General features: G+C 33.6%; 1 pseudogene; it reads left to right on the forward strand.

The window, feature by feature from the left end:
- Nucleotides 1-8,657: 8,657 nt before the first annotated feature.
- Nucleotides 8,658-17,597, forward strand: LOC146526473 (uncharacterized; annotated as a pseudogene).
- Nucleotides 17,598-20,073: the final 2,476 nt, after the last annotated feature.

Genomic DNA, 20,073 nt, shown 5'->3' on the forward strand with positions numbered 1-20,073 from the left:
TTATACACAACAAAATAAGGATATAATATTATATGAATAAAACTATTATTTTTTTTTATTTAATGAGCTACAAATTAAAATTTTAAAGATTCTATCGTTGAATTAACAGATTATAAATGTAACAAGAAAACATAACAAAGTGACAATATTAACAATATAATAATGCTAGTTCGTAACGTAATAAACTTATATTTCTAGTTAGAGATCACAAAGTTAATGATAAAATTAAATCCACTTTAAAATACATCAAAATTTGAGTCGTTATCACTGGAATTAAGTTTAATTCTTTGTAAGTGTTTATTCCGCATAGCTATAAGATTGGTCTTTTTAAGACGTTCTCTATATCTTTTATGTTTCAGCATTTGACATAGGAGCCATGACGCTTACTGAAAATACAAAAATATTTATCAAAAAATAATAATCATAAAATCACAACTAATTTCAGGAAGAATAAAAAAATATTTTTAACTAAATCGGTTGAGTTGTTTCTGAGATTAGCATGCACAAACACAGACAAACAAGCAAACAAGCAAAAAACTTAAAAATCATTATTTTTGGTTACTTTACTTTATGAAAAGTCACTAATAGTTTTTTCATATGCCAGCAAATTTTTTTTCTTATATACATATCTTCCATATACAAGCACCGGTTCGATACAATTTTTTTATAAACATATATAAGAAAACATTGGTACCGTAATTGTGAACTAGGCTTCATATTTTCTCAATTTCGTGACGTAACGAAATATAACGAAATTGAGAATGAAATCTGAGAAATTCTAACCCTTTTAAATATTTGCTCATAAGCCACGTGTTGCATCTGCAAGCACTGAAGTTCTTTTTTGAGATTTTGTAAAAAGAAGCAAATAACATAAACAAGAAAACGAAATTATAGAATACTTACCAAAATAAAAGCCGTTTATAACCCTGAGATGTAATTTCACGCATTCCCTCTAACACATTTGAATCCCTCTACTGCTGCGAGTACACTACTTGTTGTAACTACGACAGCATTGACTTTTAGAAATATGGTGCCACAAAAAAAAAAAATATTAAACACCATCCAAAATAATTGCATTCATAATTTAATTGTACGTTACTAGCCCTGAGTAACAAAAAGACAATATTTTGGGACAAATTTACTTAACTAATATATATTATTTATTAAATAATGTATCAATAAAAGTAGTTCTATTTAATATTATGCATAAAGTAAAGTAATATAAACATATCTGAAATCAAATAAAACCATAAATATTCGTAACAAATCAATTTTTAAAAAGTAAAGTGGTGAATGGGACACGAAAAATTGTATGGAAGCATTTTGAAAGGTTTTTTGCAACTAACAACAAATACTATTATTTGCCATAATACATTTAAAATATTACAAAAATCTTTAAGTTAATAAATAAATTTATCGTAAATGGCAAAATATTTAAATTATCTTTAAAATTGTATTTTTAAAACGCATTCAAAGTAGCGGGACAAGAAAAGACACAAAAAGGACACTTTTTCTGATTATGACCCATATACAAACATACACATACAACTGACTTCCGTTGAGACTCCTACACCATTGACTATAGCTAGTAGCAGGAGCATTAAGATTTACCCAGCTACTAAGCAATGAGGAGTCCCATCGGTCAGCCAACGTGCTCAGGATGGTGTTCGATGCTCCAAACATCAACGACGCGCGGCAGATCGAACAACATCCTGAAAGCGTTATTATATTGGACGCGCATTGCACCGTATGTCCGCACAGACCGCACAGACCACACAGACCGCACAGACCGTACAGACTGCACGTGTAGAATATTAGACAAGTTTAACTGAGAGCCCCCTAGATGAACACTAATTACCGCCCGTTGATTCCTTAAGTCTTTCACCCAAAAAACCATGGACTCACTCTTAGATGCATTATATCTAGGCACATGTGGCACCACGTACTCTTCACGTACGTGAAGCAACTTAGTCAAAGCACCGATCGACGAGCTCAGCAGCACCTATCGTCTGCATAGCTGATGTTGTTGATGCACGTCCCTCCTACATGACATCCTATGTAGGTGCTGCTGAGCCCCTCGATCAGCTTGTTAACATAAAAGTTAAAAAGCTTGGATGAGGACAATCCCCCCTGCCTCACTCCACATTCCAAACTGTAACCATTCGACTGCTTTCCAGCCCATTTGACACATTTCTTCTGGTTGTCAACGCCGCGTTATGCCTGTGTGTGTTGTGTTGTGTGTGCTTACAATTGCACGCTTGTGCTCCGCGCCACGACAGCCTCAAAAATATATTGTACGCACATAATAATATAATTACGTATATAATTAGTACTATCAAAGATTATATTACGGAAATTCACATTAATTAAGGTTAGAGTTAAAAATCTTACTTGATCAAATGAAGGTCTAAAATTTTAATTAGAATCATATGTACAATAACTGCGCTACCATACATATGAATATCTATACCGAGGCCATGCTTCATGCTTTACCACGCATACAGCAGAGGGTACTTGGGAACCTTGTGTAGGATACACCGTTCTCCGTTCCTCACTTTCGAATGATACGCTAGCTGCCCTACGCCACGACCGCTTCAATCATTTTCATATCCCTGTACACTATATGCACGCAATGTGTCGAACATTTAGTGGAAACGGGAGACGGAGTGTCTTAGCACTATGTTGCTTTTGCCTGCTGATCCCTACTCAACAATTAATAATTAAGATTAACAATTAGGTATATTTAAATTATATCCATTATCCTAATATGAAAAATACAAATCACGGCGTTGAGTTCCGCCAATCAACAAGCAAAAAAATCTATATATATAAATATATAACATGAGTAACAATGAAAAAATAAAATGAAACAGGATCACAATTCTAAATAATTTGATATAAACACACTTTTACTAAGCCAAATGGCTCTACGTCATACGATAAGGTACTGTGAAAAGGATTCGACACGGTTACCTCACGTTAACTGGAAAAGAATCTTATTTTTTAGGCTATAAAGTAGAAGTTTGAGTGATTTTTAAACCAGATGTTGGTTGCGAGTTTTTGTTTCATCGCAGAAACTATTACAAAATGATGAACAATACTGGATTGTTATTTAGTCAATTAACTCGATTGCAGTATAAAAACGATTTAATCATATATTTTTATATATATTGAGATATAGCATACGTATATGGAAATAAATTTGATGAATAATTTAATAAGAAATAATAATGTTTGTATTGAAAATACAGAAGAACATATTTATATACGTTAGACTGTATACGTTTGTAGTTTCAATTCCACTCGAGGAATGAAATAATAAGACAAAACGCGGATTTAAACTCCGCTTATCAACACGCAACATTGGCGGAAAGTTGACAAAGGAGAGTTATGACGCTATCTTGCCTCTGGCGGGAGGTCGGTCAAAGTAGACATTTAGCATTCCAAAGAGTTTGAATAGGTTTTATTAGAACAGTCTTCAATCAATACATTTCTAGTAGGTATTTAAAGGTTGGCAGAGGGAACCTGAGTTCCTAGTATTAAGATAATCCGTTGATCATAAACGCGCTTGCTCCCCACTTTCTGCGGAATTCTTGAGGAATTGCGTGTTGAGCGGCGGACCTAAACGTCCCACTTTATCCCGTTAGTAGAGGGAGTAAATGAAAATATCAAATTCGCATTGCTCATACCCTCGAGTAGGAAATCGAGTCTCAACCGTCGCGTTTACAATCAAACGAAAAACACCAAGCTAGAAATCTATTATTAGGTTTAATAATGAAACATAATAATAATAGAGAAATCCTAGTATAACATTTTCCAAAAAAAATTCACTAGCCATGCAATTTTCAGTGAACTTCAAATGCATTCCTGGGAAGCGTTTATTATCTGTTCGGAGAACTGCTATCAACCATTTAAATTACACTTTGTAACTCGATAAGTTATAGTGGCGTGTTTCGACGTGATGGTTGCTAGTTCAATTCCTATTTGAGGGGAAATTGTTAGGGTTCCGTACTTTTAAAGATTGATCGGCTCGTTGTCTGTGTGTCCATCTGTCTGTAAATACCATTTTTTTCTTATGATGTATAAAACTGAAAATAATATGACATAATCAAGTCGTATATACTTCCAAAATCAGAATCGAGATATCGAAGATAAATCGCGGTGTTGAGTTCCGTCACTCACTCAACACGCAATGTCTTCAAAGTGACGCGAAGACCGGTGAACTCGCATATTATTTATTAAGTTCCTATGTATGTATAAAAAAACATGCAATAAAAGGCGTGGGCTCTATTTTAGCATTTTGATGACGTTACTTGTAATTATTTCCTTTCTCTTTTAAACGCTCCCAGGTTCATATTTCTTAAAATTTTTCATTGAAAACGAAAGTGTACGTAACTGAGACGTAATCTCATAAATATTTGAACTGTACGTACGTACCTACACGCGTACACGCGAGTATGTAGATAGTGTCTGTGTGTGCGATTGTTGTAAGTTCGATTCCCAACTGTAATTTCGAGGCGACCATTTTAAATTATTTTTCAGCGCTAAGCAATAAGTGGAAAATTTTATTGATTCAACACTTATTCTCATCGATACATATTAATTAAAAACTACTACACACGCTTAATTATTTGTTTTCTAAGTGTTTGCATTCAAAGGTACATAGCTGCTTAAGCTTCACGGTGTATCCCGCATAAAGCGATATAGGCAGAAGAAATCTAGTATTAAGACATTCTACTGTCAACTGTCTATATCGCTTAAAATTTTCGAGATATTACGTGGCGGAACTCAACGCCGCGCTTTAAAAAAATCATACCTCACTAAGTTACTCGTACTTACATAGTTAGTAAAAATATTTCGGTTTATAAACACCTCGAGTGTGATTCTCCACGCCGAGTGATCTCACGGCGTGGCTGATTTCAAAGTTTTCCTCTTATTCATTATAACAAAGTATGTTTCCAATGTTATATAAGTGCCTATTATTGTTCTTGGTCCCTTCTTGGTGCCAAAAGGAAACATTATAGTTAACTTATTTATAACTGACGTATAGATAATAAATAATATTAAAGTATTTTATGTATTTATTGGGTTATTTTTAGTTTCAAGGTTTTCCTGTATAGCAAAATTTTCAAGACGTTGCTTGATGGGTGGCAAAACTCGACGTGTTTGACTACCGGGAAATAAGAATAATTTAAATATAATCATTGCCTCGATTTGAAATCGAACTCGCAACCACTGAGTGTACAGTTTCGCTCTCTCACTACGTCGCCATGTTGAGTGATGTTAGGTAGTGAGTTCAAATTTCATTTACGCGGTGTGAACACCTTCTCTGTTTAGATTCTATATCTATTATACGTACAAAATCTTTTAAAGATTACAGATATACGTTACGTATTTTAGTTTTCATATACTTAGTCACTGAGTTAAATTGAGTTTTGTTGCATACTCGCAGGTAGTATTTATATTAATCTTCATATTATTTCTTTTTTAGTTTTACGCTGTATCCTACATGTAGCAGGGTACCCAGAGAATATACAGAGAACCCAGTGTTAATACACTCCGAACCTCACTATATATAACACATAAAAAATAATTATATAATATGTCAGATAAAGAGACCGTCGTAGCGCAGGAACACAATGTGTGTGTGGGCGGTTGTGGGTTTAATTCCGACTCTGATAACGAGTTGACTTCCGCTACTCTACTGAACTATTAATTCACTAGGTTCCCTCTGCCCAATCTGCTATGTGTGGGATCCAGCGGGACGCTAAAAATATATATATATACTTATTAACACATGGGGCGGCTAAAGGGTACTTATAGCTACATAGCTACTCAGACAGAGGAGAACAAAGAGAACGGAGCTACGGTCGCCAAACGCTACGGTCTCTACATACCTCTTTCGCCTCGTCCACTGTCATCAACCTCTTGCTACTCATGATTCTTAGGTGACCTTCCTCCAGTATCTTTAATACTGTATTTTCGAAGGTCAACAGAGGTCTCGCCCTACAACTCTTACCGCTCACTTTTCCATCAAAATTCTTTTTTGCCATTCTTTCATCACTTATTCGTTGGACGTGCCCAAAGCAGCTGAGCACGTTCTTCTTCATTCTGACCGTGACACTTGGGGGTCCAAGATGGAAGGCTTGTTCACGGCGACCCCTGCCAGCCATTACGATTCAAATGTCACCTTTCAATTATCAAAATCTTAATCAGATTGGGTTCTTCCATTTTCCATTCCCCACTTTTCGAGCAATTCTGGAGGCATTTCGTGGTGAATGGCTTTGGCGTGGCTTTTCTCCAACAACAGAACGAAGAAATGAAAATATTAATTAAATATTTCATTTTATCGAGTGGGAATCGAACCCAGAACGGGTCGAACCGGGTTTACAGTCATACATTTGTGCCCCTGCGCTACGACTGCTGTAGGAAGCCGAGTGCCGTGGAAACTAATATTACTTTCAATGACTTAGCGTAACCTAATGCTGCGAAGCTACTATTATTATATTACAGATTACCTACAAGCTAATAACTAACACGGTAAATCGTCATTTAAATACAATAATATAAACATTTTGTACGTACATTTGAACCGACTACCGTCACGCTTTCTTGAATTACAACTATATTTATTTCACAGTGGCTTACGTTCGCTTGTTGTTGACGGTCGTTTGGAACCGGTTCTGTCTAAGCGTACGCGTATTTGTTACTTTATAGATTGCGATGTTTCATTTACTTTGTGGCTATGGATAGTGTTCATTCGTTACACGTAGACCAAGGGGATGAAGTGGATGTTTTGTTGGATGAGATAACTGTAAATAACCGTGTCGACAATAGTTCAATTTTTTGTGGACAAATGGAAAGTAGCCGAGCAAAGAAGAGAAGTCGAGTGCCAGATGAGGAAGAAGTTTGGGCAGAAATTGGGAGAAGAGGAAAAGTGATAGTGCGCAGTGCATCCACAGATGATATGGTTAGAATACCGAAGGACGAAGTCGAAATAAGTATGACATCGAAGAATGAGAAGTTACCTAAACAATTAGGACTAGCCCGTATACTCAAGCAGGAGAATATTTTAGATATTATTGAAGTGAAATATATTAATGCCTTTAAAGTAATGTTAAAGTTCAGTAATAGCGAAAGCGCAGAGAAGTTGATGCAGTGCAGATTTTTTATTGATATAGAGTATAGATGCCAAAAAACTTATGAAGTTGGTGCCTCTTATGGAGTCATCAGAAATATTGATATAGGAATAGATGAATCGGATATTTTAGAAGATTTAGAAAGCCCTATTCAAATCTTAAATGTGAAACGTTTAAAACGCCGCAACTACGACAATGGTGGATTTGAGGATAGTGAATGTGTAAGGATATGTTTTAAGGGGTCGTCCTTGCCACCATACATATATACGTTTGGAACTCGAATAAAAGTAGATCCATTTGTTTTTCCCGTTACGCAATGCTCTAAGTGCTGGCGCTTTGGTCATAATTATAAAGAATGTTCAAGAAATAAGATCATATGTCCTAAGTGTGGGCAATTTCATAATAATTGCGAAACTACAAAATTTAGATGTGTGAATTGTAAAGGTCAGCACATGGCTTTAGCGAAGATTTGTCCTCATTATAAAAAGGAAAGGAGAATAAGGGAATTGATGGCCGATTATAATTGTACTTATAAAAAAGCTCTTACAATTTATGTACAGCCTTCTCCTCAGTATGAAGTGCGTCAAGAGGAATATATTAATGATAATGTATTTGGAAGAACTTACTCTAATACTGGTACAACGTACGCGGAAGTGTTAAAAACTACAGCTGAAGTATATAAAACAAAAGACGTTAATTTAAATCCCACTAATTCGACTATAAAGAAAGCGAGGAAAACTCCCAAAGAAAATAAAGGAAGAGTCCAATCGGATGAAGATTCTTCCGTAGAACTTGACTCTGATATTGATTTAGAAATGCCGGCACGCGATGAAATCAATGGCCAAGAAAGAGAAAAATTTAATAAATTTGATGTTCACCAGTTGTTAAAAAAAATCAAGGACATTATATTCATGAGAAAAATTAATTTTTTAAAAAAACTCAAATTGTGTGGAAAGGTTATTTACAACTGGCTTATTGACTCAATTGTAGAATATATACCACAGTGGTCTAACTTTATAAATTTATTTCAAAATGGATAGTGATTTTGTCCGTTCTGTTAATATTATTCAATGGAATTGTCAAAGTATATGCCCAAAGTTATCTGAGTTAGAGCTATTTCTCTGTCAAGAGAAAGTACATATCGCAATATTATGTGAAACTTGGCTAAATCCTAATATTGTCATTAGAATTTCTGGCTATAATACGATACGCAAAGATAGAAACGATGGATATGGTGGAGTAGCAATTTTGGTACACTCTTCTATTAAATATATAGATTCTTTTATATGTAGCTCAAATCCTGGAATCGAACTTTTACATCTAAAATTATTAAATTGCTTCTCAATTGAAAACATTATCGCTGTTTATTGTCCATCATCTGTGCGAACTACAGATAGTGACTGGGATTACATTTTTAGTTGTTTTAATAATAAAACTCTGATTGCTGGAGATTTTAACGCTCATCATAGTAACTGATCTTACAAGACCGACACTAGGGGTTGCCAGATTTTTGATGTAATGTTAGAGAAAAATTACGTATCTCTAAATGACGGTTCTCCTACAAGAATGAAATTGGTTAATAGCAATCTTCAAAAGTCATCTCCTGATATCACATTTGCAACAAGTGACATATCATTAAAATTTTCTTGGAAAGTTTCAAATGAATCGCTCGGGAGTGATCATCTTATCATAAAGCATTCCTTGTATAATGAATATAATCATAGTCCTACTTTCCTCAAAAAGAGGAATTTTAAAAAAGCTAATTGGAATGAGTATAAAAATTTTCTTCATCATGTTTTTTCTCACTTGATATTGGCAGTTAGCCCTCAGGATGCATATAATCAATTCATCGATATTATTGAATCCGCTGCTAATTTATATATACCTTTAGTAAATATATGTCAGGACCCGATGCGACTTAAAAAATTTGTTCCTAAGCCATATTGGACTGTAGACATATCTCGATCTATAGCAGAACGGAGACTTGCATTAGCTATTTTTAGGAAAAATCCTACGCCTCATAATTTATGTATTCTTCAATCCAAAATTTCTGCTGCACGAAGAATTATCCGCAATGCTAAGAGAGAAGCTTGGAGAAAGTTTTGCGATAGTATAAACGAAGTTTTGTCTCTGGGCGAAATGTGTCGTCGAATGCGATGGTTGAAAGGATATCGCTTACCAAAAATTAATATTGATAACGCCTCTGCTGAAAGTCTTTTGTGTAGTTTAACTCCAGACTATGTTTTACCAAGTTGTCCGTCATTTAATTCCAATAACCCTTCTCTCGAAGGTTTATTTTCCTTACATGAATTAAATAGAGCTATAAAAGATAAAGATACTGCTCCTGGGGAGGATTCTATTTCTTTTTCTATGATTAAACACCTTCCTCTGAATGGGAAACAGGTTTTGATTAAAATTTATAACATGTTTCTTTCTTCTGGATATGTCCCAGTTCAGTGGAGGAAGACTTCTATAGTACCTATTCCTAAGCCTGGACGACAGACATCCCTGGATGTAAGACCTATTGCTCTTTTATCGTGTCCGTGTAAAATTTTTCATACAATGTTAAAAAATCGCTTAGAATGGTTTTTCGAAAAGTCAGACTGTTTTTCTAGGAATACTATAGGTTTTAGAAGAGGCCACTCATGTCTGGATAGTCTGACTAGCTTGGTTTCTCAAATACAATTAGGATTTGGGAACAATTTGTTTACTGTGGGATGTTTTGTGGATATTGAGAACGCGTACAATAATGTTGACATCACAATTTTATTGGCAAAATTGGATAGTCTTGGTGTTGGGTCAAAAATCTGTTCTTATCTCTGGGAATTTATGAAATCAAGAGAATTGAGTATACGTTATTCTAATAATAGTACTATTTCAAGAAATGCAGATCGTGGGCTTGCTCAAGGAGATCCTTTGTCTCCGTTGCTATTTAATGTGGTCACGATGATTATATGTCAAGAGATAGATAATGTTTGGATCTCTCAGTATGCTGATGATTTTGTTTTGTATTGTTCTTACAAGTCTTTGGAGGAGTGTTCATCAAAATTACAATTAGCTTTAGACAAATTTAGTAATTTAATAGAATCTTTAGGTCTGAATATATCTAATAAAAAGACTAAAGTCTGCATTTTTAGAAAAGGAAAGAATAAAAATCCGGTAAATCTTAATTTAGAGTTGAAAGGAAATCAGTTGCAAGTAGTCGAATGTGTAAGGTATTTAGGTCTTTGGTTGGATAGAGGTCTTAAATGGACTAGACATGTTAATGAAATTTTACTCAAATCAGAAAGATGTTTGATTGTCGCGTCTGTACTTCCATAGTGAGCAGATGCCATATTGTTTGTGTCCGTATTTAATAGTTACAAACAGTGACTTTCTTAGTTGAATTTAAGGCATTTACTTATATAAAGTTCTTCTAACATTGTATTAAGACAATTACGTGCGGATTAATCCTCCACATCAGTGTATTTGTCTTTTGTCAGTAATAGTTGCAAGTTTATAATCAGTGACATTGAATGACTTTGAGTGCATACGAGTCGTTACGCTGCCGGTCAATAAAACCGGTCCTCGTTACTGGTGTCGCACACAGCTTTGAGTGATTCGCTATTTTATCGAACGAAATAAACGTTGCTTGGCCTCGGCTTGGTTTTCCTCTTTTGCTTTTTATAATCAAAAAACAAAATGAAGTATGCTTGCTGTAAATCTATGGCTGGAGGTGCGGCAGAAGGAATTTCATGCAGCAAATGTGGACTTATGTTCCATTATAGTTGTTTAAATGCAGCAAGTACTAAAAAGTCAGCAATACAAGATGTAATTAACTGGATTTGCCCCCATTGCAAACTCGCCTTGCCCAAGCAAATCAACAATGACAACACGCCTATCCGAGGTCATATGTCAAGGTCAAAGTGTAGTGAGAATATTAATTTACGTCGAGGAGCCTCAACCTGTGAAATGGACTCGTCCTGTCAATCTGAAGATACTTCCTTCCTGGATCAAGTGAGGTTTATAATAACGTCGGAAATTTCTATTTTGAGAACTGAAATTAAATCATCTATTGCTCCCTTACTTAACGACGACGACGTTGTGTTCGTGAAGAGGTATCTGGTATTAAAGATAGCTTGGATTTTGTTAATAATAAATTTGAGGAATTAAATAAGAGAGTTGACAACTGTGAATCTGAAATTAAGCACTTCTCTGCGCAATGCTCGGATTTAAATTCCTTTAAATCTAAAATGGATGCCGTTGAAATTGAAAATAATAATAGAGAACAGTGGTCCCGAAGATCTAACGTCGAAATATATGGAATTCCCGAAAAAAAGAATGAAATTCTCAACACGATTATTCAGAGCATTGCTGACAAAGCAGATTTTAATCTCAATATCAATACGGACATTGATTTCGTAACAAGAGTTGCAGCTAAAGATAAAAGTGTTAAAAAGAATAAACCTATAATTGTAAAATTTCTCTGCCGTTGGAAGAAAGATGAGTTCCTCTCGCGGATCAGGAAACTTAAACTAAAGTGTCATGATATAGGGTTTATGTCTAATAATAATACTAGTATTTACTTCAATGATCATCTGACGAGCTCTAATAAACTATTGCTTCAAATGGCAAAAAAAACTGCAAAAGAAAAGTTTTATAAATATGTGTGGGTAAAAAATTGTAGCATCATGGTGCGTCGGAATAATACTAGTCCTGTCTTACATATTATTAATTCAATTGATTTAAAAAAAATCGCTTAAGTGCCATCGCAATTTGTTTAATATTTTATTTTTATATAACGTTGTATGCCTTGATTTTTTATTTATTGAATTTGGCTTTTTACTCGAATTTTTGTTTCATATACGTTTTTTAAAGAAAAATAGTTATTATTGGCTCAGCTTTCACTTAGACGAGATATTTTTTGCAGCTTTGGCTTTTATAAAAAGAATTAATACATTTTTATTTCACATCTGGTATTGGTTTGTAATATGGGTACATTACAACTTGTTCTTTAATGTAATGTTTATAAAAAATTATAACTTTTTATTCAGTTATGAAGTTAGACGGTTAATATTAATCTTTTATGATGGTTTAGTGTGTAATTTAATCTATATCATTCTACATGGCTAATGATCTTAGTATTTTATATCAAAATGTCAGAGGACTTCGATCTAAGACTAATATATTTTATAGAAATCTTATAAACATTGACTGTGACATAGTTTGTCTCAGTGAAACGTGGTTAAATGATTCCATATTGGACTACGAATTTTTCGATGCCCGCTATGCCATTTACAGAAATGATCGTGATTACGCTTCACGTGGAGACACACTTGGTGGAGGTGTCTTAATTGCAGTTCGGTCACATCTACATGTTAACTCATCGTCAACAGTCAAATTATCAAATTCGGTAGCTGAAGTAGTGAGAGTCTCCGTTTCGCTTCATTTATCTCCTTCGTCGAGGTTATTGCATCTTTATTGTTGTTATTTTCCTCATGGAAAATACCATTATGAATCACTGTGTGAATTTTATGAGTTGGTATCTTCGGATATCGTGTACTACCCTAACGATTATTTTTTAATAGTTGGAGATTTTAACATCTCAAATGCTAATTGGAAGTATTTTGACAATAGAATGAATCTCCAAAATTTTGCTACTAATGACATTTTCGTGGACTCCATTTACCATTTTCTTAACTTTAATAATTTTGAACAATATAACACTATATGCAACATTAATAATAGATACCTTGATCTAGTGATTGGAAATTGTGAATGTTCGGTAACCAGGTGTAACGATCCTTTGGTACCCGAAGACACACACCATCCTACTTTAAGCATTTCTCCTAAGATCGATTACACATCTCGTAAAATTTCTATTCCCTCTCGTACTGTGCGTATGTTTCATATTGCAGACTATATCGAAATTAATAAAGTTTTAGCTGAGTTGGATTGGTTGGATTTGCTTGATGAGACTGACATTACAAATGCAGTAGACCTATTTTATGGAACCATAAATGAAATTATCTGTAATATGATACCCAATAAAACCGTCTGTGGATATCGCTATCCGTTTTGGTATTCTAATTCTTTAAAGAAAATTATTGCAGAAAAACTTAGATATCATAAAAAATGGAAAATATACAATAGACTCGTGGATTATGATTCTTTCAGCTTATTACGCAATAGACAAAAGAATACTCAAATCGTTTGTTATGAGAATTACATTTATAAAGCTGAAATTCAAATTAAAAGAAACAGTAAATATTTTTGGAAATTTGTTAAATCAAAGATAACATCTAATTGTTTCCCTGATACCATGTTCTATAATGATGTTGTTGCTGCTGGAGGTGAAGATATTTGTCACCTTTTTAGCAAATATTTCAATTCAGTCTATCAACCTTCTTCTTCTTGCGGCGTGGCTGATGACTTTGTCTCAACAGGTTCAAACATAAGTATTAATTCTGTAATAATAACACAAAATAAAGTTGAGAAGTACTTAAAAGACCTCGATGTTAATAAAGGCTGTGGCCCTGATAGTCTACCTCCCTTATGCTTAAAATCTTGTTCTAAAACTTTAGCATATCCTATTTACTTACTATTTAACAAATCGTTTTTTACTGGTGTGATGCCATCTATTTGGAAGCGCTCCTATGTAGTACCAGTGTTCAAGTCCGGTGATAGACATAATATACAAAATTACAGACCAATCTCTAAGCTGTGTGTCATAGCAAAAATGTTCGAAAAGATTATATATGATTCCATTTTTCCTTTATTACGTACAGTTGTAATAGAGCAACAGCATGGGTTTGTGACCCATAAGTCAACGGAGTCTAATCTCTGTGAACTGGTGCATCGAGTGTCTTCATCTATGGATGAAAGTTCACAGGTGGATGTCGTGTATACCGACTTCTCCAAAGCCTTTGATAAAATTTCTCATTCTATCCTTATATACAAACTAAAGGAAGTCGGTATACATGGTGATCTACTGAGGTGGCTATGTTCGTATCTCCAAAATCGTAGTCAAGCAGTTACGGTCAAGGGTCATTGCTCGTCTTTCGTTCCTGTTACCTCAGGTGTTCCCCAGGGATCTCATCTTGGTCCCCTACTGTTTAATTTATACATAAATGATGTCATCCACATAGTTAAATGTTCATCTGTTCTTCTATACGCAGACGATATGAAAATTTGTAGAAGGATCTCGTCTATATCTGATTGCTTACTTTTACAGGAAGATCTTAATATGCTAAGCTTATATTGTAAGAAAAATTCTTTATTTTTAAATATTAATAAATGTAATGTCATCTCGTTCACTCGTAAACGCTATCCTTTTGCATTTGACTATCGTCTTGACGGTACTCAGCTAATTCGAGTGTCTGAGGTTAGGGACCTGGGTATACATCTAGATAATAAACTTAACTTTAATTTACATATCAACAGAACGACAGCTAAAGCATATCGCATGCTTGGCTTTATCTTTAGAATTTCCAAAGATTTCAAAAAAACAAGCACTCTGATACTTTTGTACAATTCTTTTGTTAGACCTATTCTTGAATACGGTTCTACTGTTTGGAACCCACACTATAAAACATATATTAACCGGTTAGAATCTGTTCAAAATAAATTCATTAAATTTGTACTTTTTAAAAAACAAACCTTAAATGAGGCTAACGATTGTTTTAAGATGTTATCACTCGCCAATAGAAGATTAATTAGAGACCAACTTTTATTATTTAAGATAATTAAAAATCATATGAACTCCCCGTTTCTTTTGAGCTGCATTAATTTCAGATGCCCGCGAAGATCTGTGCGTAATCCATTACTATTTAATACATCCGTTACTAGAAGCCAGCATGCACAAAATATCTTTGTCAATAGAGCCTGCACCAGCTATGATAAATTGTTTGCCAATATTGATATTTTCAAAATTAATGATGTCAATGTTTTAAAAAGAATTCTAATAAATTGCTGTACTTGTGATTAATTTATATAAATTATGTATATTTCATTTTGTATAGTGCAAATTGGATTATTTCATTTAATTTGATATATATATATATATATATATATATATTTGTGTGTGTGTGTGTGTATGTATTGAATTAATAAATTGAATTTTTTTTTTCTTAATGTAATTTTGTAGTATATTTTATCTTGTGTTCATTGTTTGTATCTATAAATTGTATGTGGAAACTTAATTGGATTGTGTGTCATCTTTTATATTTGTAATGTTTGTGTATTTTGTATTCTGTGTGTTTCCCTAAAATATAAATAAATAAATAAATAAATTTTCAAAATTTTGGCAGGTTCAGTTTGGGGCCTTCATCCTAAGCACTTAAGAAGATTGTATGTTTCTATGATTCGGAGCCTATGCCTATGATCCTATGATCGGATAGACTATGCCTGTTTTCTGTACGACAATAGCTCTAAAATAAATTTATATAAAATTGACAAAATTCAAAATCAAAGTATGCGTATTATTGGTGGCTTCATCAAAACGACTCCTTTGCATGTCATGGAAAGTGAACTTTATTTACATCCACTCTCTCTTCGAAGGTTATTTTTAGGAGGGAAATTTTGGCTTAGAAGTCTGGCATTACGTAATAATAGAAATGTTGAGTTAGTTAATCAGTTATATTCTCAATGTATTCGTAATGGATATTGGAAGGTTAAAAAGAAGCCTATACTAGTGGATATTTATAACCTTTTCAAATCTTTACCTATTCATTCTTCAAACAAATTAGATATGTTTAGTCTTGATACGTGGGTACAAAATATAAATTTGGAAAATAATATATTCTGCTTCATTGATGGCATTATTGAATCAAAAAAATATGTAGAACTTAATAGCTGCAAATATAAGTGCTTAGAACTGATCAACACCAAATACCAGGATTATTACAAAATTTATACAGATGGATCCAAAGGAGTTAATGGTTTGGGGGCAGCTATTTTAGACCAACAGCAGAAAAAATGTTTCAAATTTAAAATTGAAACTAGTGTTTCCATTATGTACATTGAGTTGTTTGCCATAGCATATGCACTTTCCTATATTATGAAAGAGACATCTATTCACTGGGTAGATCAATTATAAACCTTCACTTTTTAAATCGCTTTATTATGAACACTTTCTACTTAGGACTGACACTTAAACACTCAGCACTTAAACTATCACTTAATAACGTTTGCTTAGAGCTTGCTGGCAGTATTACAACGTCGGGAAGACTGTGCTCATTTCTGTTTTTGGGGTGTTTTTATAGGTTACAATTTCCCTCCAAAACTAAGCTTACCGGATGTATCTCATATTCATAATTCACAATAAAGATAGTTTCAGTGCTGCCATCATTTATAACATAACATAACATAGTAACTTCCTATAGTTATAACAATATAATGTACAATCACTATCAAAATATATTTAATTGAAGTCAAATTACTAAATCATTTTGACAATATTTATTTTAAAATTATATATTAATAAAAGTACTTCATTTATATTTTTATCTTCAGTCATAATAACATCATAACAACTTCTCTTTATTTAAATACACAACTTACACATTTCGTTTCATTCTAATTAATCATATTCACATTTTTACTATAAACTCATAATGAATACTACCGCTAACAATTAGTACAATAGGTCACAACAAAATTGTTATTTTGACTGATGCTAGAAGTGCGCTTCAACATGTAGCTCGGTGCACCTCGAATTTTCGAGGCACACCGATAGCTTATAATATTTTGAAAATAATTCAGAAGTTGAAACAAGTAAATAAACACGTGATACTTCAGTGGATTCCGTCCCATGTAGGAATTGCAGGCAATGAAATCGTGGACAACCTTGCAAGGGAGGCTGCATATGACGGAGTGCCCCTTAGCATAGCGCCATTTTTTAATGATTTGCTTCCGGTTTTGAGAGTTCATGTGCGTAAAATGTGGGTGCAGCATTATGGAGAGATATCGCGGGATAAAGGAGTTTGGTATAGAACCTTCTGTCCTGAGCCTTCTCGCTTTCCTTGGTTTGATTCATGTAATCTTAGTAGAAAGACTCTTGTGCTAGCTTTTAGAATTCGGTCTGGGCACATTCCACTCAATCTTTTTGCTTTTACAATTAATGGAATTGCGTCGCCAATGTGTACGGTATGTGGGAAAAAAAAGAAGATGTATATCATATGTTGATGGAATGTGCTCGGAACGAATCTTTGAGGAAACTTACATTTGTTGATGACACTATGAACGTTGGTATTTGTAATAGTATGTTAGTTTACCCTAGTTCTAATGCTGCTATTAGCTTGTATAAATTAGTTAATTTAGGTTTGGATAAGAGAATTGTTGAATTGTAATAGTTTTTTTTTTTTTTTTTTATGTTTAGTTGTTGTCTTTTGTTTAGTTAGTTTAGTTTTTGGGTTTTTTTTTTTATGTTCAATGTCAGAGTTTAAGTTTTAATATAGATAAGGTGCATGTATAGTAGTTATTACAGGACGACATGTTACTTTTATGTGACCAGTCCTTTAAATAAAGATATAAAAAAAAAAAAAAAACTATATTTATTTCTTCTTCTCTTTAGGCAGAGGGTAGGTTACCCAGTATTGAGACACTACGTTCCGATTAAGACACTTCCGTTCCCCAGCATTGCGTGTTGAATGGCAAACACAACACCGCGTTTGAACCCGAACATGCAAAGCCCCCTACTATCTAGTTAATAGTCCAATGTCCTTGTAAATCCAATATGGCGGCCGCAATAAAATGGCAGATTAAATTATGAATATTATCGCATTCAACCTTTTTAATAGCCTCCTCGTATGGGAAAGAGTAATAAAAATATTTGAAACATATTACTTTTTTTAAATTAACGGTATATCTTTCACGCAGTACGGCAGGAAGAAGGAACTTAGTGTTAAGTAAGACACGTGGGCACATGGCGTGTGACTGTAAGCGACAGGTTGTGGCAAAGCGCAGCGTTGAGTTACGCCACTTGACACGCTATGCTTCCAGAAGTCAGCGGAAAATATGGAACGGAGTGTCTTACCACTAACTTCTCTTTAAAACTTTATGTTTTTAAGAAAATATCGTTTTAAAAACGCGCGCATTTATGTATCATTACGTAGAAGTAGGTAGGTGGTTCTATTAAACGTTAGACCTACCTTACCTAGTTCAACATATTTAATAATATGTTGCAAGTCCCATCCCATCGTCAGTAACTGACGATTGAGGTCGTAGCGCGGCGGGACGACGTCTGATTGGAATTGCGATGGTTATGGATTTGACGGTATCAGTTTCAAAGTTATTAAAAATAAACCAAGACCATCGCATTCACAATCAAAGGTAATAAAAACAATAAATACGTATAATATAATGATATTTCTTCAAATTTATATAACATATTGTTTATATACGGTAAGTAATAAATATGTATTATAATGGAGAAATCATTAATTTTATGTGATTTATCCTCGTTGTGTATTCGTTGTGTAACAAGTTGGCTCCACCAAGTACCAATAGGTATCTATTTGATGAAACGCCATATGCGCGGTAATATAGTAACGCAGTCAACAATGATGGGGAGTGTTCGTTTTATTGTTATAGAATAGTGGAATATACTAGTGTATATATATATTATTCTTTTGCCTTAAAAATAACGGCGGAGAGCGAGTGGGACTCCCGCGCGGACTGTTCCGTACAGTTATCTATTAAAAACTAGCAAAGAGATCACTTTTGGTTTATGGGAGCTCATGTTTATTGTACTTTTAGACGTTTCTTAATGTTTGTTTGTCTGTTCATAGTGCCTGGTGACAGATGGACGAATTAGTCTTAGCAACAGTCCCGTTTTACCCTTTGGGTACAGAACCCTTATAAGATTATTTTGTTGTCTGTCTTTTTCTCAAGGACGCATTGGACATAGCGCACCGAACTTAATATCAAATATTCAATACAATGTCTTAAAGCAAAGCAAATAAATGTTTCTAAATCGACACAACAAAAGTACAAACAAATACGCCGCATACTTAAACTACTTATAAATCAAACTAATCTAAAAACAACTTATTACAAAAATATATTTGCAGTTTATTTCATACAAAATGAGTACATTCACCCGCAAATTTATGTTTGTCTTAAGTCCCGTTGACATAAGATTGGTACAGGACCCCCAATGTGCGAATCCAACTCACACTGTACCGGCTTTTCTATCTTTTAAAGTTGAATTTCACAATTTATAAAAAATATTTGTAATAGCAATACAGTGGCTAAAGTACCAAAACACAAGTGGGTTTGACTATGAAATGTTTATGGGTCATTCTAGCGAAAATACAAAATTAGGGTTTCAAAAATTTGTGAAAAATATTTGCAATATTTAACTATTCTTTTCTGTGAATTTTATAGTACTAGTGTCACTAATTATCAATGATATAGTGGTCCCCAAAATAAATGGGTTTTCAGGGGATTAAGAGGGTAAAAAAATTAAAAAAAATTAAAAAAAAATAAAATGAGGGAATGATGCGGTACGTGAGGGAATGAGTGTTATTATATTTATGACAATTAAGTACTAAAAGACATGTTTAATGACAAAAGAAATCTCGTATTATACTTGAAATAACAAAGAAAAAGTAACATTTACTTAATAATTCTTCTCACAAATCTAATAATGTCAATTTTTGTACTCAAAATATTGTCTTTTGATTTGAAAACCACAGCGTTTTAAGTATTGCGAATTGCACTATTGATTTATTTAAAATTACTTACAAACTAATAAAGTGAAAGGAAAAGTACAATTCTTGACATTAAATAAAAAGGGCAACTCGCTTAAACAATGAAAATCAGTTTCAAAAACATAAGAGAGAATGATAAAATATTAAATGTAAATATCAAAAATCTTTCTATGATCAACTCAGCTAATCACTCTTATCCACCCTTATCCCTTACGAAGTAGCATCCTCTTTTTATAAATGTT

Source organism: Heliconius melpomene, unplaced genomic scaffold, assembly GCF_056956725.1.
Source record: "Heliconius melpomene rosina isolate 202511_hmr_F unplaced genomic scaffold, ASM5695672v1 ptg000031l, whole genome shotgun sequence".
In the NCBI taxonomy this organism is placed as follows: domain Eukaryota; kingdom Metazoa; phylum Arthropoda; class Insecta; order Lepidoptera; family Nymphalidae; genus Heliconius; species Heliconius melpomene.